Consider the following 25254-nt stretch of genomic DNA (forward strand, 5'->3'; position numbering starts at 1 on the left):
ATATATATATATACATGTATAATTGTGTTTATATATAATTGTGAGTATATATATCAGTTCATTTCATTCGCTCAGTCGTGTCCGACTCTTTGCGACCCCATGAATTGCAGCACGCCAGGCCTCCCTGTCCATCACCATCTCCCGGAGTTCACTCAGACTCACGTCCATCGAGTCCGTGATGCCATCCAGCCATCTCATCCTCTGTCGTCCCCTTCTCCTCCTGCCCCCAATCCCTCCCAGCATCAGAGTCTTTTCCAATGAGTCAACTTTTCGCATGAGGTGGCCAAAGTACTGGAGTTTCAGCTTTAGCATCATTCCTTCCAAAGAAATCCCAGGGTCGATCTCCTTCAGAATGGACTGGTTGGATCTCCTTGCAGTCCAAGGGACTCTCAAGAGTCTTCTCCAACACCACAGTTCAAAAGCATCAATTCTTCGGCACTCAGCCTTCTTCACAGTCCAACTCTCACATCCATACATGACCACAGGAAAAACCATAGCCTTGACTAGACGGACCTTAGTTGGCAAAGTAATGTCTCTGCTTTTGAATATACTATCTAGGTTGGTCATAACTTTTCTTCCAAGGAGTAAGCGTCTCTTAATTTCATGGCTGCAGTCACCATCTGCAGTGATTTTGGAGCCGAAAAAAATAAATTCTGCCACTGTTTCCACTGTTTCCCCATCTATTTCCCATGAAGCGATGGGACCAGATGCCATGATCTTCGTTTTCTGAATGTATATATATATGTATGTATGTATAATTGACTATGCACACACACGTGTGTGTGTGTGTATAGTCTATTGGTCTATTTCTTTGGAGAACCCTAACTAATGTACCACCATCAGTTCAGTTCAGTTCAGTCACTCAATCATTTCTGACTTTTTGCGACCCCATGGACTGCAGCACGCCAGGCTTCCCTGTCCATCACCAACTCCTGGAGCCTACTCAAACTCATGTCCATCACGTTAGTGATGCCACCCAACCATCTCATCCTCTGTCATCCCCTTCTCCTCCCGCCTTCAGTCTTTCCCAGCATCAGGGTCTTTTCCAATGTACCACCATACACAAATGGAAAAGTCCCACCAAATATACTTCCTAAATATTTCTTCATCCTGTCCATCCCTATTGCCAATGCTTTTATTTGGAGCTCTTGCTATTTCCATCCTAATTACCTGAGCTAACAACTCTGATATTAACCAGCAACAGTATCTTGAAATTATTCATTATTTTCATGGTAGTCATAGTTTCTTTGTCCCCTCATTGATTGTTTAGCTTTATGTTTCTCACAGTTATATCCATTCCTTCCTGTTTGCTGCTTCTAAGTGATCAGCAAATATTTTTTAAATATCTAGTTTTTTTAAGAAGCATATTGAGTTAAAATCAAGAGTTTTCTTGTGAATGATCTGAATGGTTGTCCTGTGAGTTGAGTGCATGTGTTTCAGTACAGGGTCACTGGCTGCTCAAAAGCCATGCCTAATTTCCTGCTCTACTGAGACATTCCAGCTGGAATGTTCGGGATGCTGTTATGTTTACTCTTGATCACACCACCAAATTTTTAAAGTTTGTCTTTGACCGGCAAGCTGAGTTACCTTAAATCAGTAGTCTACAACTCCTTCATTTTTACTTCTCAACACATCTGTCGATCTTTCTTACTTCTCTACTGAAAACACCTTTCACTATCATCACTAGGTATCTCCTGGGTAATAAATTCATCAGACACTTTAAAATATAGTGTTTATTTTTTCAGCTTTATTAAGGTATAATTGACACATAGGAATTGTATATATTTAAGATGTACAATGATGTTTTGATATAGTATAGACTAAAATAATAATCACAATAAATCTAATTAACATATCTATCACCTCACATAGTTACCATTTCCTATTTTTAACACAAGTGTTATGTGTCCACTACAGTACAGTCGACATTTTTTAAAAGTTTGGTACAGATACTGAACTATCACCTATAATTCCATCCCCTAAAGATAACAATGAACAGTTCAATTGAATCATTGTTAATAATATGATGCATTTTCTTTCAGAAATACATATATTTATGATAATAATATATATTACAGAATTCCAATAAAGTGCCATAAAGCAGATAGGTATCTTTCTTTTTTAAAAGTAATACTTTAAAATCATAATAATACATATATTACCATGTATTATTTTTCTAATATCAATGAATACTCTGTACATTGAATTATGCATTTTATAGATAACTTTATGAGTGCAGCTATTTCTCTACCTTACTCAAAACTTTTACATCTATGAGAACCATTTTATTTATGTGTCTATTATTACACTAATAAAGTGCTGTTTTAATGATTAAATATTTAAAATACATTTCAAAATGTAGTAGGTAAAGTTCCTTCTAAATGCCATTCTTTTCAATGTTTTTCAGCTATTTGCTAAATTTATTCTTTCAGGTGGCTTTTAAAATTGCTTTGTCAAATTCCAAGTGAAAATTCAGTTGGATTTAGAGTGGGTTTAAGTTAATCCTACATACTTAAAAAATAGCTTCTTTATGCTATTTAAAAGTGTTTTTAACTCCAAGCACATTTTGAGATTTATCCTACTTTAGAGCATTTGACATGGTTGGCTACTCGTCTGTGCCTGAAATATTCTTCCAGGTTCCTTTTGGAATTCTATTCATCATCAGTTTTATCCTCATCTTTTTGGATCTTTCTTCTCATTATTCTTGTGGTCTTCCATTTTGGAGTCTCATCCTTAAGCATTAATGTCTTTATCTCTCCTCTGTTTTCATCATATAAACACTCCTGGAAGATCTCATTCTTTTCCTATGGCTTCAGCCACTGTCTGGATGCTAATATCTCTTAACTCAAAATTTCCAGACTTTCTAGACTTCATGTCCTGTCAACTATCCCTGTAATACTGGGACCTTGGCTGCTTAAATGCCTCGCATAATTACCTCCTCGACTGAGATGTTCTAGGTAGAATCCTATAAGACATATTGACTTAGGTGTCTGTCAGATACTTAAAATGGAATCTGTCCCCAAGTCTAGACTCACAGTCTTATCTTCACCAACCAGTTCTTCCTCTTCTCTTTTCTTTTACCTATGAGAATCCCACTACCACACTATGTTACCCATTCCAGAAAGCTGGCAATCACCAGTAAGTCCATCTCCTTCAGACTTTTAGTCTTTCACTGAGATCTAACATATCTGTAAATATAGATGTCTTAGTAATCTACCAACAAACTAATGCTACACAGTAAACCACCCCAAAATGTATTGGCATCCAACAATAAACATATTCTCGGAAGCACAGGTCTGTGGGGTTTGGGGACAACTCTGCTTCAGTCTGGGGTCTGCAGATTTGATTGAGGTCTTCCCCAGTGTGTTCATTCTGAGGTCCAGGATGAAGGGACAACAACACCCCACAGGTAGTTTTTCTCATGGCAGATCACTGGAGCCCGGGAGGCTCCAAGCCAAAAACAGCAAGTATTGCATTGGCAAAAAAGTTCATTTGGGTTTTTCATAACATCTTACAGAAAACCTGAACAAACTTTTTGGCCAGTCCAATCTATATGAAGGCTCTGCTCACATAATATCCACTAATATTATATTGACCAAAGCAAGTCGCATGCCAACCCTAATGTCAAAGTGGCACCTAAGTACACAGTGCCCAACACAAAGCCATAGGATGGATGTATATATGTAGTTATTGGGGGGAAGTAGAGAATTAAGGGCTTCCCAGATGGCTCAGTGGTAAACAATATGCCTGCCAAGCAGAAGATGCAAGTTTGATCCCTGGGTCGGGAAGATCCCCTGGAGATGGAAATAGCAATCTACTTCAGTATTCTTGCTTGGAGAATTCCATGGACAGAGGAGCCTGGCGGGCTACAGTCCATGGGGTTGCCAAAGAGTTGGACACAACTTAGTGACGAAACAACAACAGAAGATTTGAGATCAATTAGTCAACCTACCACAACCTGATAATATTGGCCAAATTCATCCCATCCTCCACATTCCACTGCTAATGCCTTAATTTGTATCTCTTTATTTCTCCCCCACATTAGTGAATACCTTTAACTATTATCTGTGATTCCATCTTTGCCTCCATTCAATGCATATTTCAGACACACATCAGAATCATCTTTATACAGCACAAGTTAGATTGTGACTCTAATGCTTAAAATCACTGTGAATCAGGACAATGTGTATGTTACTTTGCATGTCATGTAAGACCATTGTTCTCCTGACCCTAAGCTAGGCTCCTTTCCACAACTCTGAACCCACACACCATCTGGTTATAATGAACTACTTACCATTCACTAAAAAAAATTTGAGAGAGAATTCTGCACTTGGAAGACCATACTGCCAGTGGCCCAAAATGTCTGACATAAAATTGATGCTAAAAATAAATGTTTGATAAAATAATAATTGTAAAAGGCAACGTCCTGACAACGTCATTTTCTCACTTACTAGACTTTGATAGCCTAATTAATTAAGTAACAAACTGACTAACTTGGCCTCTGAGCTCTTTCTGAAACCCTAACAAAATAGCATTTTTTCTTTTGCAGCCTTTGCTGTCTGTATGTCACATCTCTTCTCATTTAGTTATCTCAATTCTAATATCTTGCATATTTATATTCAGCTTATTATCCTGAAAATCTCATCTCACATGACCTGTTAAATTAGAACAAATTCAAAGGGAATGAAAATGGATGTTTCCATCATCACATAGTAATGAGCATACATACTTTGGAGGAATAAGTGTTTAAAAACCCCAAAGTAACATTGGGACCCAACTATCCATTAGGGAATTTATGGAAATAAAACACTACAGTGTTTATCTGTGGCTCTACATGGTAGAATGGAAAGCACATCATCTCTGGAGACAGTCTGGAATCTGTGTACCAGCTTTGGCACTTTCATTCATCTAATAAATAGTGTGGAGGTACCTCCTAAATGCCAGTCAATATACTAGTGGATACCAAGGTGAACAAAACATACATACTCTTATAATCCAATGGGAAAATTGAATATGATAGATTTGCCAGTATTCATTTTCTCTGTGCTGTGTGCTCAGTTGCTTCAGTCGTGTCTGACTCTTTGTGATCCCATGGACTGTAGCCCACCAGGCTCCTCTGTCCATGGGGATTCTCAAGGCAAGAATACTGGAGTGGGTTGTGATCCCCTCCTCCAGGGGATCTTCCCAACCAGGATCAAATTGGCATCTCTTATGTTTCCTGTTCATTTTCTCTACCTTATGCAAATAGAAAAAGTTCACTTTCCTTCTCCTTTTAAAGTTAGATTTTGCCCTGTGACTTGCTTTGTTCAGATGAAATATGGCTATGTGTCACCTACATGGAGAGGCATTTAGTTGTCAGTGCTCAAGTCTCAAGCCATAACTTCCCTCAGTGTAGCAATCCTAGAAATACATATTGATTGAGAAAGCAACAGTATTGGAACTGCTGTCAGCAGGAATCCATCAGTAATTCCCATGAGCAGTACCTTCTTGCTACTCTGCTTTGAATACATATAGTGAAAGGGAAAAAAATCAGTTTAAAACCTCTACTATTTGGGGAATGTTTGTTACAACACTAGCAAATACTAACCTGACAGATACAGAAAGTCAGTCAGTTCAGTCACTCAGTCGTGTCCAGCTCTTTGTGACCCCATGGACTGCAACACACCAGGCTTCCCTATCCATCACCAACTCCCAGAGCTTACTCAAACTCATGTCCATAGAGTTGGTGATAGAAACAACTTAATAAATACTAGTTTCTTTTTCTCGTAATCTCCTAATTGGTTTCTGACAAACTAACTATTTCTTTGGCATTTCCCAGACAGTTCCTAGATGTCTGTCCATCCTTCTCAATCTCTTACAGGGGCCACCCTTAGCCTTGGGTCAGAAGATGATGCATTGTCTTTTCAGTGAGCTACAGGAAAATAATTCACTTCTACCCATTGCTGAAAACTGACCTTAACTAATTTTAAACTGATCATTTTCAAGATCTTTTAGACAGACTTTCAAAGAATAGTCTCCTTGAATCACTGCAGGCTCTTGAAACCCAATATGTCAAAACAACTTATGGGCTCCCCCCCAAACCAGAGTGTCCTTCAGGTTCATTTCAGTAAGTAGCCCTACTGTCTATCCTATTGCTAATGTCACTAACATAATCATCATTCCTCTTCCTCATTATTCCCCTCATCATTCCTCTTCCTCATTATTCCCCAAACTATAACCAAGAATCAAGATCTGTTTATTCTTTTTTTTTCTTTATTAAATCATACATTGACATGAATCCACCACGGGTGTACATGAGTTCCCAATCATGAACCCCCTCTCCCACCTCCCACCCCATATCATCTCTCTGGATCATCCCCATGCACCAGCCCCAAGCATCCTGTATCCTGTATTGAACATAAACTGGCGATTCGTTTCTTACATGATAGTATACATGTTTCAGTGCCATTCTCCCAAATCATCCCACCCTCTCCCTCTCCCTCAGGGTCCAAAAGTCCGTTCTATACATCTGTGTCTCTTTTGCTGTCTCTGATCTGTTGATTCTTTTGTTAAATATTATTTAAAATCTTCCCAGTTCTCTTAAATTTCACTAAACTGTCCTCACCATCATCTCTTTGATTTCTTCATTAGTCTTATGGTTGATGATTTCCCTGTATTTGCTTTTATGCACCCTTTCCAATCTTTTCTTCCTCAGTTTTAAAAAATATTTATGTATTGATTTATTTATGACTACACTTGGTCTTCACTGCTGAGCATGGGCTTTTCTCTAGTTGTGGTGAACGAGGGCTACTCTTTGTGGCAGTGCACAAGCTTCTTATTGCAGTGGCTTCTCTTGTTGCAGGGCACAGGTTCCAGGTGTGCAGCTTCAGTAGTTGTGGTATGTGGTTTCTAGAGTTCAGGTCAGTAGTGGCGCACAGGCTTAGTTGTCCTGTGGCATATGGGATCCTCCCAGACCAGGGATTGAACCCCTGTCCTCTACATTGTCAGGCGGATTCTCAACCACTAGAACACCAGGGAAGCCCCTTTCTCAACTCTTGAGGCTTGTATTACAGCACTGACATTTTGATTCAATTTTGAGTTTTGATTTCATGAATTTTAAATGGGACAGAGGATGAGATGGTTAGATGGCATCATCAACTTGATGGACATGAATTTGAGCAAGTTTCAGGAGTTCGTGATGGACAGGGAAGCCTGACGTGCTACAGTCCATGAGGTTGCAAAGTGTGACACAACTGAGCGACTGAACTGAAAAACTGAAAATTACATAGTCCTTGAGACATTTTCCAATGATCCCATTCTGATTTTTGTTCTAGCACTTTGGATTCTTGGGGTTAGTGTAAGAATCTTCCACAGTCCTACTTAGAGAATCCTAAAGTAGATTCAATGTCTGGAGGATTTGGGTAGAGAAGGAAAACAGCAGCATCATTTCTCAGTCTTACACAGCCAGGTGGCAGTGTTGCTTCTTGGAAGATAGTCATCAGAGGTTTATAGGTCTGTAGATTTAGGGCTTGAGCCTTAGCATTTATTTTCTTTTTCTGTTGAATCCGATCTACTGGCTCCTTATTCCTTCCCAGTCATGTCACTGGAGCAGCAACACGAGCCTGATTCCTTAACTTTTCAAATAGCTTTATTTTGTTTAACACCTCTGATAGCCTCAATGAAAAATATTTCTCTGAAAGAAAGATTGTAGGAGGAAGAATTAAAATATAGTTCCTGGCTGTTCTTCCTATGGAAAGGCTCATTTTCAGGGAAACAATTGCAGTGTCATTACAGAAGATTCTGCGAAAACTACAGCACAAGATACTTAAAACATTTCAGTCCATTCCACATGACTGCAGGGCAATTAATGAAATCCAGATTAATCAGAAACTTGCTAGGCAACAGTGTGATTTGACTAACAGCCTGGGAAGGTACAAAATAACTGGGTAATGAAGTGGATCCGACTATAATGTGGAAGACTGCTCCTGGGATTGTAGAAAAACCCATAATCTAGACAGATGCTGCATCTTATGGACAAGAGATCTTTACAACTGTAAATATATTGTATCTTTCCTAACTGATTCCGTTTCATGCCCCCCGTGGACTAAAGATTGAAAGGCAGCATTAGAGAAGGGAATATTTTAGGAAACTCCAGGTCCAATCTGATATCCATCATCAGAGGTGGAGGAGTTGCTCTGTGTTACTCTAGGGCTTCATCACACATCATCTTATCTGACCCTCATAAAAAATAAATCCTGTCTTAAGCAGGAAGAATAGTTCTCACTCTCAATTTTTCATAGGTGATGAACTTGAAGCTCCAAAATGTGAAATGTGGGATTGGAATGTAGTTACCCACAGGAAAGACAAGAATTCTTTCATTAGTGATGCTCTGGGAGTCATCAGTTACCTATACCCAAGCTGCAGCTGCGAAATCCTCTCTCTAGTTTTGCGTGGGGGGAGTGGGACATTCCATGCCCATATTATTGGGCAGATCATCAGCTTCGTGAATGATATGAGCACATTTTTGTCTGGGTGAAGTTCTCAGAACTGTGACGAGAAGAGAGCCTTAAGCATGAGGGAAGTCGGTGTCTACCTATGTGGCAAGATTCAGGAAGCAGTCAGATGGCTTTTTGTCCTTCTCTGATTCAAATAGATCTCTGTCCCTACCATTGTAATTTTCCCAAGAGGGACTGCATCGACAGAACTAAAGGTAGATGGTATAGTCCTTTTTTTTTTTTTAAGTGAAAGTGAAATCACTCAGTTGTGTCCGACTCTTTGTGACCCCGTGGGCTGTAGCCTACCAGGCTCCTCTGTCCATGGTATTTTTCCAGGCAACAGTCCTGGAGTGGATTGCCATTTCCTTCTCCAGGGGATCTTCCCAACCCAGGGATCGAACCCGGGTCTCCCGCATTGTAGACAGACGCTTTATTGTCTGAGCCACCAGGGAAGTCAAAAATTTTTACCCATTTATTTGACTGCACCAGATCTCAGTTCTGGCATGACCAAGAATCGAACCCAGGCCCCCTTCATTGGGAGTGTGAAGTCATAGCCACTGAAGCACCAGGAAAGCCCCAGTAGATAATATAGTCCTTATAGGGCAGCATGAGGATGCTAGACCAAATGAATGGCTGAGACATTGGGCAAAAGAAATAACAGAGACAGAAAGCAAATTTCTAGGCTTTGAGACAAACAAAGTTAAGTTCAACTTCCCCATGAGGAATTACCAAGTAGAAAAAAATCAAAAGCAATAGCAATAATAATAAAATGTATTCCTTAGGAATTGCAAGGCATTATACTGGGTGACTCGAGCAATAGAAATGGGGGAAAAAAAAAAACGCTGTTGTATCCTCAAGAAGTTTAGAATTTACCTTGAAGGATAACACATGTGTTTGTATAAAACCACACCTAACTGTCTGAAGTGACACACTGCAGGTGTGAAATGTCTGATGAAAGAACAGAGATGTGCTTGAGCCCAGCAATACAAGAGACTGTTCTTTGCCTTTTTTTCCTTAATGTTTATTTTGTGATTTGGGTCACATGGGCATTGTTCTGAGGTTAGAATTTAATATTTCAAAAGAGGACGGATAAAAGTTGAAAATTGTTATCTATTTCTTAACACTAAAACAAAGATATAAAGATAATGTGACTCCACTCTCATCGCTCCAATCCTAACTATAAACCATATAATACAGTCAGGGAGAAATGATTGAATGCCAGTCATGTGGGAGACGCTCTGTATTTGTGTAGCATTTAAGAGGTTACAAAAAAACACATGCATGTTTATATTCTCTATGCATCCTCATAATTTATCCACAAGATAAGTGGACCAGAAATTACTCTGGCAATTTATAGCAGAGACTATTAAGCATACTGCCAAACTCAAACATCAATTTAACCACACTGATGCTCAATGGATTGTTCTGCCATCAAAGGCCTTGGCCTCATAGGAGTGAAGACAATGTCATACATGTGAGGAGAAAAAAAGCTACAGAGAGATAATAAAATTAAAAGGCACTAGACTATGAATCAGAACATTTTGGCTTGATCTGAGAGAAGTTACTGGATGTCCTGGGATCCTTTATTTTCATTCATAAAACTGGACAGTAGCTTGCTTCAAGGAGTTACTCATATATGGATAGGCTTTCAAAACAATAATGTATTAGTCACTCAGTCATATCCAGCTCTTTGTAACCCCATGGACTGTAGCCCACCAAGCTTCTCTGTCCATGAAGTTTTGCATCAATCTATGGTATTAAAAGGGAAAAAAGAATGAAGAAGTATGAAGAGAAGTGCTAAATGAAGTGCTAATCATAATAAAATATTATATATTTGTATTGTACATATATATTATGTATAAACTTATTAAAATATATAAAATTTTGATTAATTGCTACAAGAACTTTTGAAGTTGGGATTATCCCATTTTGCAGATAGGGAAAACTGAGGTTTGAAGATTTTTAATCAGTTGCTCATGTTTACATACTTGTAAATTTCAGGGCTTGGATTTGAACTAAGACATTTTCACTTTCAAGTCTTTGTATTTTCTTATGCACCTATGCCTCTATTTAAAGTGAAAGAAAAGTAGTGAAAGCGTTAGTTGCTCAGTCATGTCCAACTCTTGGTGACCCCAAGGATTTTAGCCTGCCAGACCCTTCTGTTCATGGAATTCTCTGGGCAAAAATACTGGAGTAGGTAGCCATTCCCTTCTCCAGAGGATCTTCTCGACCCAAGGATCAAACCTGCATCTCCTGCATTGGCAGGTGAAATCTTTACCACTGTTGTGGTTGTTTCTCAGTTGCTAAGTCCTGTCTGACTCTTTGCGATCCCATGGACTGCAGCACATCAGGCTTCCCTGTCCTTTACTATCTCCTAGAGTTTGCTAAAATTCATGTCCATTGAGTCAGTGATGCCATCCAACTATCTCATCTGTCATTCCCTTCTCTCCCTGCCCTCAATCTTCCCCAGCATCAGGGTCTTTTCCAGTGAATTGGCTGTTTGCATCAGGTGTCCAAAGTATTGGAGCTTCACCTTCAGCATCAGTCTTCCCAATGAATATTCAGGGTTGATTTCCTTTATGATTGACTGGTTGGATCTCCTTTCTGTCCAAGGGACTCTCAAGCACCACAGTTCAAATGCGTTAGTTTTTCCGTGTTCAGCCTTCATGGTCCAACACTCGCATCCATACATGACTACTGGAAAAGCCATAGCTTTGGCTATTTGGACCTTTGTCAGCAAAGTAATGTCTCTGCTTTTTAATATACTGTCTAGGTTTGTCATAGCTTTCCTTCCAAAGAGCAAACATCTTTAATTTCATGGCTGCAGTCACTATGCACAGTGATTTTGGAGCCCAAGAAAATAAAATCTGTCACTGTTTCCACATTTCCCCATCTATTTGCCATGAAGTGATGGGACAAGATGCCGTGATCTTTGTTTTTTTTAATATTGCATTATAAGTCAACTTTTTTACTCTCCTCTTTAACCCTCATCAAGTGGTTCTTCAGTTCCTCTTCACTTTCTGCCATAAGAATGGTATCATCTGCATATCTGAAGTTATTGATATTTCTCCCAGAAACCTTGATTCCAGCTTGTAATTCCCCCATCCTGGCATTTTGCATAATGTATTCTGTCTATAAGGAAAGTTTTCACTTCCCTGCAGATTGGGTAGTATTTATAGGCAGAAAATGAATTATTCCCATCAGAATAGGTGTAAGACTGACAATGTATAGAGGAAATTATTAACCAGTCACACTAGACAAAAAGATGTAAAATAACAGGAAACCCAGTTGGCAGAGGACCATTTTATGGGGAATTAAACATCAAAGTTTTGACTCCATGTGTATCTTGATGTAGAATTTGCATACATCTAAGGATTCTTTGTAAGAATAGCAATGATAATAGCAAATATTTGTTGAGTGCTTACTGTATACCAAGTACTAAGCTAAACCCTTAACATACATCCTCACTTTTCATGCTCCTTACAAGTCTACACAGCAGTACAACTATTACCTCAATTTTTATGTTGAAAAAGAGAAGGATTGTAGAGTTTAAGGGAACTGCTAAAGCTTATACAGATAATATGACGCAGGGATAGGATATGAACTCTGTTCATTTCAGGAAATGCCCTTGTTTCTATATAAATGTCCACATTTATTCTCTCATCTAATATCTGCATTTTCCTATTATGCTTGCTTAAATCATAGGCATTCCTCAACATATTTACTTCTAAAATAATAACAATTTAGCAGTTTTTAAATTTCTTGAGCCAAGCACAGTCCTGTGGCAATTGGTGGCAACATGAATTGGAGTTTAGGATCAATATCTTAAAACTGCCCCCCACATGAGCCTCTGGCAGGGTCACTACCAGCCACTGCCTACCATTTGCAATGGATAGTACACTACTGTGCTCTCCCCAGTTCTCTGAACTTCTCTATCTAAAACCAAAGAAGAGATGATTTTCCTAGTTTAAAAAATTATAGAATATTTAGGATATAATTTTATGATTCTCTATCTTTGATCAAGAGACCAGTGTGTCTTTTCCTGAGTGTTAGTGATAACCCACAGAATCAAGAAGTTGGCCATATTTAGGGGCTATGATAGTTATAAAACATGACAAAGAAAAAAGGAATGTAATTCAGTTCAAATATTAATTCAAACATTTGTCTTCCTGGAAAAGGAACTTTGATTCCATTTCAAAGAGAGAAAAAACTTTTCTAAAAGGATGCTGTTTAATTTCACAATGGTACGGTAAGATATGAAGAAGTTTCAAATAAATGTGATAATCATAATGAGGCTTAAATTATTTTTCCCTATAGTGACATTAGCTTAAGGAAGTTAGATATTTAAAAGTAGGCCATACTTTGGATTATGACATATTAATTAATTATTAATGACATGTTAATATACATTAAAAAATTTTTCTCTCTACTGACCACTTGTGGAGAGATGATAATGTAAAGTAATTGATGATTTGAAGTCATTCTATTCTATCTTTAAGTATGCTACTGCTAAGTCATGTCAGTCGTGTCCGACTCTGTGCGACCCCATAGACGGTGGCCCACCAGGCTTCCCGGTCCCTTGGATTCTCCAGGGAAGAACACTGGATTGGGTTGCCATTTCCTTCTCCAATGCATGAAAGTGAAAAGTGAAAGTGAAGTTGCTCAGTCGTGTCCGACTCCCGGCGACCCCATGGACTGCAGCCCACCAGGCTCCTCCGTCCATGGGATTTCCCAGGCAAGAGTACTGGAGTGGGGTGCCATTGCCTTCTCCACCGTTAATATATCTGATACTAAAAGAGGGAAAAAATAACTACACACTGGAGCAATTTGCAAAAAAATAAATCTATGTCCTTATGATAAGCAGTATTATGGAATCCAATGTGGCAATGAAATAATGTGCTTCAGTAGCTGAATTCCTTTTTGTCAGTTACATTTAGTTCACATAGAAATATTGAAGTGATGGAATTAATTTTAGCCATTTATGCTGAAGATGGTTACAATTAAAAATGTACTTTATTTTTGAGGTCAGGCTCTGGCTTTTTATTTAGAAGTTTAAATTTCTCTTAGAAATGTTAGCTTTAAAGGACAAAGTTTTTTCTTCTCTACATTCCTTAGGATTATATAACAACAATGTATTCTGCCTGAGGACAGTCTCTGGATTAAACCTTCTGGCTAATTCTGTAAATTATGGGAGTAGACCTGCTCTTTACAAGGATTATATAACAACAATGTATTCTGTCTGAGGACAGTCTCTGGATTAAACTTTCTGGCTAATTCTGTTATCTTAAAATGTAAATTATGGGAGTAGGTCTGGTGAGGTCTTTACAACATCCAGACATTCTTTGGATTTACTGGAGAGTATATAACTTCAATGCTAACACTAACAAGCGGGTACTCTTTCAACCCCCTTCTGATGCCTATGTCAGAAGCTTTCTCTATCTCCTTTATACTTTAATAAAACTTTATTACACACACACACACACACACAAAAGAAATGTTAGCTTTAAAAATCCAGCTTCTGTCACCAAAGTAGGTTAGGTAAAAACTACAAAAATCTAGTGTCTCATCCTTGAACTTTAGGGTATACATTCTTTGGAATTTCTGTGAGATATATGGCCCCTATGCCCCATCAACACATTCCTCTCTGTTCATCACCTCTCATGGCTTCTAGCCAGTTTCAACCTGGCTTCTGCTTGGATTGCTATACACAGAAATTTAGCTTTTGCCTTTTGACATGAGCCTCGCACCTTCAGAATGTTCTTCTCCCACTTTCTGAGGTCTCCTGTCACATGGCCCCTTCATCCCCCCTCATGGCTCTTCCCCCATACCTTCTGCCTAATCTCAGCCACTTTTGTGAGCCTTTAATTTTGGAGTTGACGAATTCCATTTGTTTCCTGGTTTTACCACAAATGTTTCTGTTATTGTCTTGTGTGATTTCAAGGAAAAAAAAATAGAAGATGTGGAAGTATGGTACTGTGGTTTTTGATTGAAGATACCTATTTAGTTATTTCATGTGGAATGTGGTTGAATAGACTGATTATCACGAAAAAATTATTAATAAAAATGTGATAATATAATCGAATTTTAGCCCTACAAAAACTGATATTTTTTGAAATAATATTATATTGCTAATAAGAAATGGATTAGCTAGAACATGTTGAGAAAATACTCTATTAAGACAGATGTTTATAACTAAAAAATAAATCAGGCAGTTTCTTGAATGAGTTGGATTTAATGGGGTGAAATTATGAAATAACTTCATTTTTCCTGTGTATGAGTCGTTCACATGCCCTGTATTAGATCATTCTTGCTTGAATTTCAGGGGTTTTCCCACTTGAGCACATCTGAAAGTATTTTTTCAGTTACTCGTAGTTATGAACAGTCTCAAGTTCAGGTGTTAAAAGTCTGCTCCAATCTAAAATAAAAACCTGAGACTCTCAGTTTATAGGTTCTTTTGTTCTCCAGGTTGGGCTGAAGAGAGAAGCAGGGGGAGATAGGGGGGAAGGAGGGGGGAGTGGGGAGGGGGAGGGAGGCAAAGTAACAGTATCAGAACCCCCAGTAGCAGCACGCCAGGGGTCTTGATGCCTAGGCTTGACACTGACACACTGTCACTTACACTGCATTCTCTTGGCGAATAATTAAGCCAGCTGTATTCAAGGGTTGAGGAAGTCAATGCTTCTCTATTGCAGCAATACCATTTGCAAATGGCTTGGATACTTGGAGGATAAGGAACTGGGGACATGATTGCAATCAATCTACTACTATTGCTTTTGCTCCTTCTTTGTAGACAACTCTCCCCAATCCACTGCCGTATTTCTTAGTATGGGAGACGTCCCTTCCAGCTGGCAGTTTACCGCTGTCTCCTCAACTCTTGCTTCTAGTAGTATCTTGTACTTAGCCATAGCAGCCAGACCCCTGAGGCACACACTGTCAGAATATCTCAAGTTCAGCTCAGTGTTGTGCGTCTCTTCTGGTCCATGGGACACTTTGCCTTTTTGCGTCACCATCAGTGGAAATATAGTTTTACTCCCTGGAGTCCTCTCTCCCCAACCAGAAACAGATACGTTCAGTCTCTTATTTCTGTATTTTCTCAGATAAAAGTTTTTGTTCTGACCCCAAGGAAAACATTTCAAGCTTCTCTGTGTGGTCCCTAACAACTCTCCCCCTTCCCTGGCTTCAGTTGTGGAGATGAAAATAGCAGAAATGCCAGTGGCAGTAGAGAAATGCCTAGTACCCTATCAACCCTCTCCAAAGAAATCACCACTGATCATTTTTCTCTCTTGTCCCTCCCACTTCTCAGACGTCCTTGAGGTGAGCTATCAGCTATAGGACCATTCAACCATATTTTGCTCCCACTTCTGTTGCAAGTCTAATATAGATAGTCTTCTCTCACATGCAAAGTATTACAGCAGGAAACTTGCCACTTAAAAGTTTTACATTAAATTTTTAATTAGACTAGCAATTTAATTTTGCAAATTTAGAAACTAAGTGATTGGTGTTGTAAAGAATCTTAATATGGTTCAGGGACCTGGAGATCTTTGATTTATAGAGCAGAATCAAAGAAGAGTAAAATTTATCTTCTGGAATTTGAATAGCTGTCAAGTCAGAAGAGAGAGGTAAAAAAAAAATGCGTTTTATTCATTGTTGTATGCCAACACCTACCTCAGTTCCTGGCAGAGCTATCCTATGATATTTATTAATTAAACTGATTTGCATTAAACTGTGCCTTTGAAGCTTCAGAGAATAAAACTTGGATTAAAAATGAAAGTCACAGGGAGGTAAATTTTAGTTAAAACAGAAGGCAAAGCTTCCCATGAATTACAGCTGTACAAAATAGACTTCTAAGGGAAACAGTGAGATACAACACCTGTCCAAGAAGAAAGTGTCTGGCCATTTGTGAACGATACTGTAAAGACAATTTTTACATTGGTTAGGATTAAGGACAAATCCATTAATGTTTTATCTCTGCTATTTCTAAGATGTCAAAGATATTTTATATGGATTCTAGTAATACTTTTATTTATTTATTTTTTAATTTATTTATTTTAATTAGAGGTTAATTACTTTACAATATTGTATTGGTTTTGCCATGCATGGGCATAAATCTGCCACGACTGTACACGTGTTCCCCATCCTGAACTCCCCTCCCACCTCCCTCCCCATACCATCCCTCTGGGTCATCCCAGTGCACCAGCCCTGAGCACCGTGTATCATGAATCAAACCTGGACTGGCGATTCATTTCACATATGATAATATACATATTTTAATGCCATTCTCCCAAACCATCCCACCCTCTCCCTCTCCCAGAGTCCAAAAGACTATTCGATACATCTGTGTCTTATTTGCTATCTTGCATATAGGGTTATCATTATCATCTTTCTAAATTCCATATATATGCATTAGTATACTGTATTGGTGTTTTTCTTTCTGGCCTGCTTCACTCAGTATAATAGGCTCCAGTTTCATCCACCTCATTAGAACTGATTCAAATGTATCCTTTTTAATGGCTGAGTAATACTCCATTGGGTATATGTACCACAGCTTTCTTATCCATTCGTCTGCTGATGGACATCTAGGTTGCCTCCATGTCCTGGCTATTATAAACAGTGCTGTGATGAACATTGGGGTACACATGTCTCTTTCAATTCTGGTTTCCTAGTGTGTATGCCCAGCAATAGGATTACTGGGTCATATGGCAGTTTTATTTCCAGATTTTTAAGGAATCTCTACACTTTTCTCCATAGTAGCTGTACTAGCTTGCATTCCCACCAACAGTGTAAGAAGGTTCCCTTTTCCCCACACCCTCTCCAGCTAAATGCTGGAGATTTGTAGATTTTTGGATAGCAGCCATTCTGACCAGCGTGAGATGGTACCTCATTGTGGTTTTGATTTGCATTTCTCTGATAATGAGTGATGTTGAGCATCTTTTCATGTGTTTGTTAGCCATCTGTCTTCTTTGGAGAAATGTCTGTTTAGTTCTTTGGCCCATTTTTTTATTGGGTCGTTTATTTTTCTGGAATTGAGCTGCAGGAGTTGCTTGTATATGTTTGAGATTAATTCTTTGTCAGTTGCTTCGTTTGCTATTATTTTCTCCCATTCTGAAGGCTGTCTTTTCACCTTGCTTATAGTTTCCTTTGTTGTGCAAAAGCTTTTAATTTTAATTAGGTCCCATTTGTTTATTTTTGCTTTTATTTCCAATATTCTGGGAAGTGGGTCATAGAGGATCCTGCTGTGACTTTTAATACTTTTAAATATCAATAAGTTTGTCTGTTGGGTTGTTTGGTTGTCATTATTGTAGGTCACATATATTATATAAATATATCATTGTATTTGTAATTTTCCATTATATAATTTCTAAAATTTTAAATCATAGACAGTCATAGAAACCTACTCATTTTGCTCATTTTCTCATGATTATTAGGGAAGTACATCTCCAAAACAGTGGTAATATATGTGTCTTGAAGTATTAGGTTGGTGCAAATGTAATTATGGTTTCAGACCATGAATTTTAAATCATTACAACTAGACTCAAACACTGGAGAATCCCAGGGACGGGGAAGCCTGGTGGGCTGCCATCTATGGGGTCACACAGAGTTGGACACGAAGTGACTTAGCAGCAGCAGCAGGCTCAAACATATCTTTATTCATCAAAGTAGGAACCATTACAATCAATACATTTTTGCCAACAAGAAATAAGTTTGTTTATTCCTGTAGCATAAAAATCCATACTTTGGGATTCAGTGAACTCTTGGAAAGCATTTTCTGCCTCCTGCTGGTTGTGGAACCATTTTCCCTGCAAAAAGTTGTTGAGATGCTTGAAGAAGTGGTACTTGGTTGGTGACAGGTCAGGTGAATATGGTGGATGAAACAAAACTTCACAGCCCAGTTCATTCAACTTTTGAAGTGTTGGTTGTGCAACACGTAGTCGGGTATTATCATAGAAAAGAAGTGGGCTCTTTCTGTTGACCAATGTCGGCTGCAGGTGTTGCAGTTTTGGGTGCATCTCATTGATTTGCTGAGTATACTTCTCAAAGGTAATGCTCTCACCAGGATTCAGAAAGCTGTAGTGAATCAGACCAGCAGCGAACTACCAAACAGTGACCATGACCTTTTTTTGTTGCAAGTTTGGCTTTGGGAAGTGCTTTGGAGTTTCTTCTTGGTCCAACCACCGAGCTGGTCATCACCAGCTGTTGTATAAAATCCACTTTTCAGCACACGTCACAAACCAATCAAGAAATGGCTCATTGATGCATAGAATTAGAGAAGACAACACTTCAAAATGACATTTTTTTTTATTTGTGGTCAGCTCATGAGGCACCCACTTATTGAGCTTTTGCACCTTTCCAATTTGCTTCCATGCCAAATGATCATAGAATAGTTGATGTTGAGTTCTTCAGCAACTTCTCGTGTAGTTCTAACAGGATCAGCTTTGGTGATTGATCTCAATTGGTCATGTCAACATCCATTGGCCGGCCACTGTGCTCTTCGTCTTCATGGCTCTCATCTCCTTTGCAAAACTTCTTGAACCACCACTGCACTGTATGTTCATTAGCAGTTCCTGGGCCATTGTTGATATTGTGAGTTGTCTCTGCTGTTTTACAACCCATTTTGAACTCAAATAAGAAAATTGCTCAAATTTGCTTTTTGTCAAATGTCATTTCCATAGTCTAAAATAAACATAAGATAAATAGCAAGTAATAAGTCATTAGCAAAAAAAATATAAAGCAGGAAATGCACATTAAAATGATGTCTAGCATAACCGCATTTATTTAGAATATATTCCAATGTCAAACAGCAAATTTCAATAATGCAAAAACCACAGTTACTTTTGTACTAACCTAATAATTTGAATTGCCTCATACTCAGTTTATACTAGTACATCAAAATGGTAAATGTGATCTCTATAGGCTATAGCATTTTTCAAAATATTTATTTATTAATTTTATTTATTTATTTATTGTGCTGCATCGGCTCTTAGTTGCAGCAAGTGGCATCTAGATCCCTGACCAGGAATTGACCTGGGTCCCCTGCATTGGGAGCATGAAGCCTTAACCACTGGGCTACCAGGGAAGTCCCTGGGCTATTGTCATTTTATAAATTTCTGTCAAACTAGTATAACTATTTCTTTTGCCCTTATACTGCTTTTATTTTTTCCTGACACTTTCGCTTTTGAGTATTTACATGCTTAGTGCATTACCTCAAAGACCATAAGATAAAGTATATTTTATTGTTTGTGCTAAGCCAAGTTTTGTATCAAAATCTGCTGCTGCTGCTGCTGCTGCTGCCAAGTCGCTTCAGTCGTGTCTGACTCTGTGCGACCCCTAGACGGCAGCCCACCAGGCTCCCCCGTCCCTGGGATTCTCCAGGCAAGAACACTGGAGTGGGTTGCCATTTCCTTCTCCAATGAGTGAAAGTGAAAAGTGAAAGTGAAGTCGCTCAGTCGTGTCCGACCCTCAGCGACCCCATGGACTGCAGCCTTCTAGGCTCCTCCGTCCATGGGATTTTCCAGGCAAGAGTACTGGAGTGGGGTGCCATTGCCTTCTCCGGTATCAAAATCTAGATGAATATAATATCCAGCTTTAGCTAATCTTTGTTTTTAATCCAAAAGCAGGTGTGTCAAATAAGAAGTTCTAGGGAAATGTAATAATTAGTTGTAGTGCCTGAGATATTATGATTAAATTATGTGAGGATTAAAAGATGCCTTCAACATGCTCCAGAAAACTCTCCTTCTTTTCAGTACTAGTCAAAATTTACAAGTTTATGAATGGTGTGTATAGAATTCCAAATGCAAATCACACTCAGAATGATTAGTGGAATTCTAGTATGTTCTCCTTCCCTCCCCATATTTATATATTCTGCAGCATCTTCAAGTCCCTCACCAAGGTCTACATTTTCTCTAATGCCATCCCTGATGGGCCGAGATCTCATACATGAAGATCACACTCTAAAATCAACTGTTCTGATAGTTTTCAAACAGTTAGCAATTATTGAATAATTATTTAATCATAACTAAATATAAGTCATTAATAAATAACACCTTGGTGCTTCCCTGGTAGCTCAGTGGTAAAAAAAAAAACAAAAACAAAAAACACCTGTCAATGCAGGAGACCTGGATATGATCCTTAATCTGGGAAGACCCCACATGCCGCAGAACAATTAAGCCTGTGTGCCATAACTATTGAGCATAACTATTGAGCTCTTGGGTCTAGAGCCTGAGAGCAGAAACTCATGTGCCCTAGAGCCTGTATTCCAAAATGAGAGGAGCCACTGCAGTGAGAAGCCTACACACTGCAATTAGAGAGTAGCCCCTGCTCACCACAACTAGAAAAAGCCCACACACAGCAATGTAGACCCAGTGCAACCAAAAGTAAATAAATAAATAAAATTAAAATAAATCTATAGCATCCTGTATTCTCACTAAACTATATAATGTATTGTGTTATTCTCTCATTGTTTCATATATCTCATCAGTGCATGAGGGTGGAGTGGGTAAGATTCATGGATCATCCTGATAATTAAAGTATAAGAAAAACCTAGATGTTCTACGTCAGCATACATCTTTCAGCATTTTTTAAGAACTGTTAATTTAATAGGAACACATTTTCCCTCTGACTGAGCATTCAAAGAACTGGGAGCCATTTCCAGGCAGAGATTTGATCTAGAGATCCAATGAGACAAGTGCCAGCACTGAATTATGCAATCATTCATCTTCTTGGTGGAGTTTTGCTTCTGATGTCTCCTAGGCACCGACTCTCATTACAGAGCAGGTATCTCAGAGTGAATGAAGTGAACCATTTTCCTTCAGTACAGAATTCTGTGTATTTATTCTTCGTGGGTAACTCTGGTCCCCAGGATTCTGCATCTCAGTGCTCACACTTGTCATGTATTCACCATGTTTGCATCCTAAGTCGCTCCCGTCCTATCTGACTCTTTGCAACCCTATGGACTGTCACCCATCAGGCTCCTCTGTCCATGAGATTTTCCAGGTAAGAATACTGAAGTGGGTTACCATTTCTTCCTCCAGGGGAAGTTCCCGATCCAGGGATCAAACCGGCATCTCTGGCATTTCCTGCATTGACAGGCATATTCTTTACCACTGAGCCACCTGGGAAGCTTGATCTCTATTGATGATCGTCTATTAATTATTAATATTTGTTGGACTCTTTTACTTTCATCTAATTCTTTGTGATTTTTTTCCTTAGTGCTTTTTGCCCATCTCTGTTTTCACAGAGTTTATTTTCAGCTCAGGGTTTATTGGATTTCTCTTTTCATATGTCTTTCAAAATTTGTTCTTAGGCTTCACAGAATCCTTACACCAAGTTCAATCATTGTCATGTTTCTTGAAACTTGTCAACCTTTGAGTAAATAAATATCCAAGAACTTATATAAATTGTTTGATTAAGTTAATATACTAAATTATACTCAATCCATATGAATAATAGCCACATCTCATTTATAAAGGTCATTGTTTTATGTGTTCATTATATGATTAGCTGGAGGGTGCCCATGAAAACTGGGCAGAGGAGCCTGGTAGGCTGCAGCCCATGAGGTCGCGAAGAGTCGGACACAACTGAGCGACTTCACTTTCACTTTTCACTTTCATGCATTGGAGAAGGGAATGGCAACCCACTCCAGTGTTCTTGCCTGGAGAATCCCAGGGATGGGGGAGCCTAGTGGGCTGCCATCTCTGGGGTCGCACAGAGTCGGACACGACTGAAGCGACTTAGCAGCTACTGCTGCAGCAGCCCATGAAATCTAACCCTAGCTGCCCCTGGGGGAAGACTCCTGTGTTTTATACTACCAAGTACCAAGATGGTTCTTTTTTAAAATTAATTTATTTATTTTAATTGGAGGATAATTACTTTACAATATTGTGATTTTTGCCATACATTGACATGAATCAGCCACTGGTTCTTTTGAGATAATAATCTTTTCTGCACATTTTTTTATTCCTTCATTTGAAACAGTTGGTCAGGTTTTATAATTTCCTGATAGATGTTTGCAGAACACATAGAGATTGTTTGGTTAAAATCATTGGTTCTGCCTTCCCTTTGTGTTTGGGGGTTTAAAAAATATTTATTTATTTGGCTGCACCAGGTCTTCATTGTGGCATGTGGGATCTTTAGTTGTGGCATGTGGGATCTAGTTCCCTGACCAGGGATCGAATCCAGGCCCCCTGCATTGGGAGCATGGAGTCTTAGCCACTGGACCACCAGGGAAGTCCCCTCCCCACCCCCTTGCCTGCCTTTACTTTGTTAAATGATAATTTTGTCTGTCCTCCCGCAATGCACATGAGAGAGAGAGAGTTGACTTTTGAAGGGGGGGAGAAGAAGAAAGAGAAAGGTTGAGATTGGGACTGACGTTGGACAAAGACAAGACTTTGAGGGTCCTGGTAAGAGCAGGGACATGACAGCCCTTTGAGGGATGGCTTGTAATGGGTTCAGGGAGTCTGGGCCTCCTGCACAGGGGCTCTCAGACTCATCAAGTGAGTCACAAACAGAACTGCCAAACCTGACAAGACTGTGTAGAAGCCTTAATAAAAGTTAAAATTGCATTTTCCAACAGCCTGGTGGGATGGAGCTTGGATTCAGGTTTAATTTCATTTAAATAAGATAGCAAATGAATATTTCTTACACATCTGAGTTTTATAAGTTCCTACCTACTACACAAGGAGACTCATCTGAAACTGCTAAAAACCCTCATGTTGAATATAACTTCATCCTGGGCTGACTATAATCTCCAGCTTCCAAAAGTGACTCCCAAGACAACTGTGCTCATCTGCATCAAGCTGGCAGAGGAGGAAAGTCTTGAAGGACCTCAAGACACCATTTGTATGTATCAGCCTGGAAGTGGCATATATCGCTTCTATTCACATCTCATTGGCTAGAACTTCAGCTATATCCACACCTAACTATAAGGTGAGAAGAAATATTCAAGGACTTTTCTGGTGATCCAGTGGCTAAGACTCCATGTTCCCAATGTAGGGGGCCTGGGTTTGACCCCTGATCAGGGAACTAAGATCCCATTTGCTGCAACCTAGCATAGCCTGGCATAGCCAAATAAATTCATTAAATAAATTAAAAGAATTCATTTATAGATAAATAAAAAGAATTTATTTATAGATAAATAAAAAGAATTTATTTAAATTTATTTATTTATAAATAAAATAATTTATAAATAAATTTTAAAAGATTTTATTTATAAATAAAAAGAATTTATAAACAAATAAAACTTTATAAATAAATAAAAGAATTTATTTAAATTTATTTATAAACAAAAATTTATTTAAATATATTTATAATTTATAAATAAATGCATTTATTTATTATAAACAAAAAGAATTATCAGTTTCTTACTGTCTGTGTGACCTCACAGTAGTTCTTCTGAGCCCTCCTTTTTTGTTGTTGTTTTGATTGAGGTAACGTTGGTTTATAACATAAGTTCCATGCGTACAACATTCTACTAATGTATACACTACTGAGTGCTTACCACCAAGAATTTAGTTTCCATCCATCACCATACAGTTGAGCCCCTCTACCCATTTGGCACCTCCCACTCCCACCCCTTCCCCTCTAGTAACCATTACTACTCTGATCTCTGAATCTGCATGTTTGTTTTTCTTGGGTTTGGTTTGTTCATTTATTTTTGCTGTTATTGTTTAAAACTTCCTTTAAAAAAATCTATACAATGGAGATAATAATACTCACCTTTCAGGGTTAAATTTGATAGTTTGTTGAGAACCCTGCACATGTGCTATATGGGTAGCTATTATTTAATCAACTAATTTTGGATGGCAAATTACCAGCTCATTACCAGCTAAGAAGTTAAATCACAAGATGGGGTTATAAACCAAAGTCAAGTGCAACTGAAGCAGGCTGCAACTTCAGATGTGCCATAAGGATCATTCATTAGTGGAGTCCCATCAACCACATGTGTGACTTCTGAGCAGTCAGCTCACTGAGATGGGAGAGTTGAATCTTCTTTCTTGGTCTCTATTCCCTATAGCTTTAACAGTTGGGAGCTTCTTGCCACATTGCATATAGATCTAGTATTTGATAAAAGCTTCCTCTTTTGGAAACATGAACCTGAAGAAAGGAAAAACTGTTTAATCTGGATCTTACCTAAGAAAGAGCAATGTAGTCCAATGCTACAGGACAAACTAGTGTTGGACTGACTCCCTGTAGGGACAGCAAGACCGTGATGATCTCCAAAGAGGTGTCTTCCCTCAGAAATCTTCAAGAGGAACATTTGCTAGAGTTGATTTTCATTCTATGGGCTCATGTTGTGATGTTACCATACTCTTAATATGGTTCGTTTATTTACTTATGTATCCTGCTCATTTAGGCCCTTCATTTTCTTGAAAGAGCCAAGAAACTTCAGTCATAAAACACTTTTGCCGTGTATAGAAAAGCACACTATCATTCCAACTTCTACATGATAAAGTACATTAATAAGTGAGTCTGTTCCCAAATTGTTAACTTATGTGTTTTTCTCACCTATAAATGTTTGAAAGAAAATTATCTTTTTACAATACTACAAATTTTCCAACTAATGGCATAAATTTTATATGGAACAAATTGTTTTGTTCCATTCAGTGTATGGTTGACTCTCTCCCTGGTTACACTAGTGTTTATTACTGCAAGCAATCTTATCTAAAAGGGGAAAGGAAGAATTCATGTTTTCATCATTTAGTTTGTTTATGCCTGAGGTTTAGAACCACTCCAAAGCACTGTTTGTCAGATCTCTTTGAAATGAACAAAATATTTTCAAATGCTGCAG

Source organism: Ovis canadensis, chromosome X (genome assembly GCF_042477335.2).
Source record: "Ovis canadensis isolate MfBH-ARS-UI-01 breed Bighorn chromosome X, ARS-UI_OviCan_v2, whole genome shotgun sequence".
Classification (NCBI taxonomy): domain Eukaryota; kingdom Metazoa; phylum Chordata; class Mammalia; order Artiodactyla; family Bovidae; genus Ovis; species Ovis canadensis.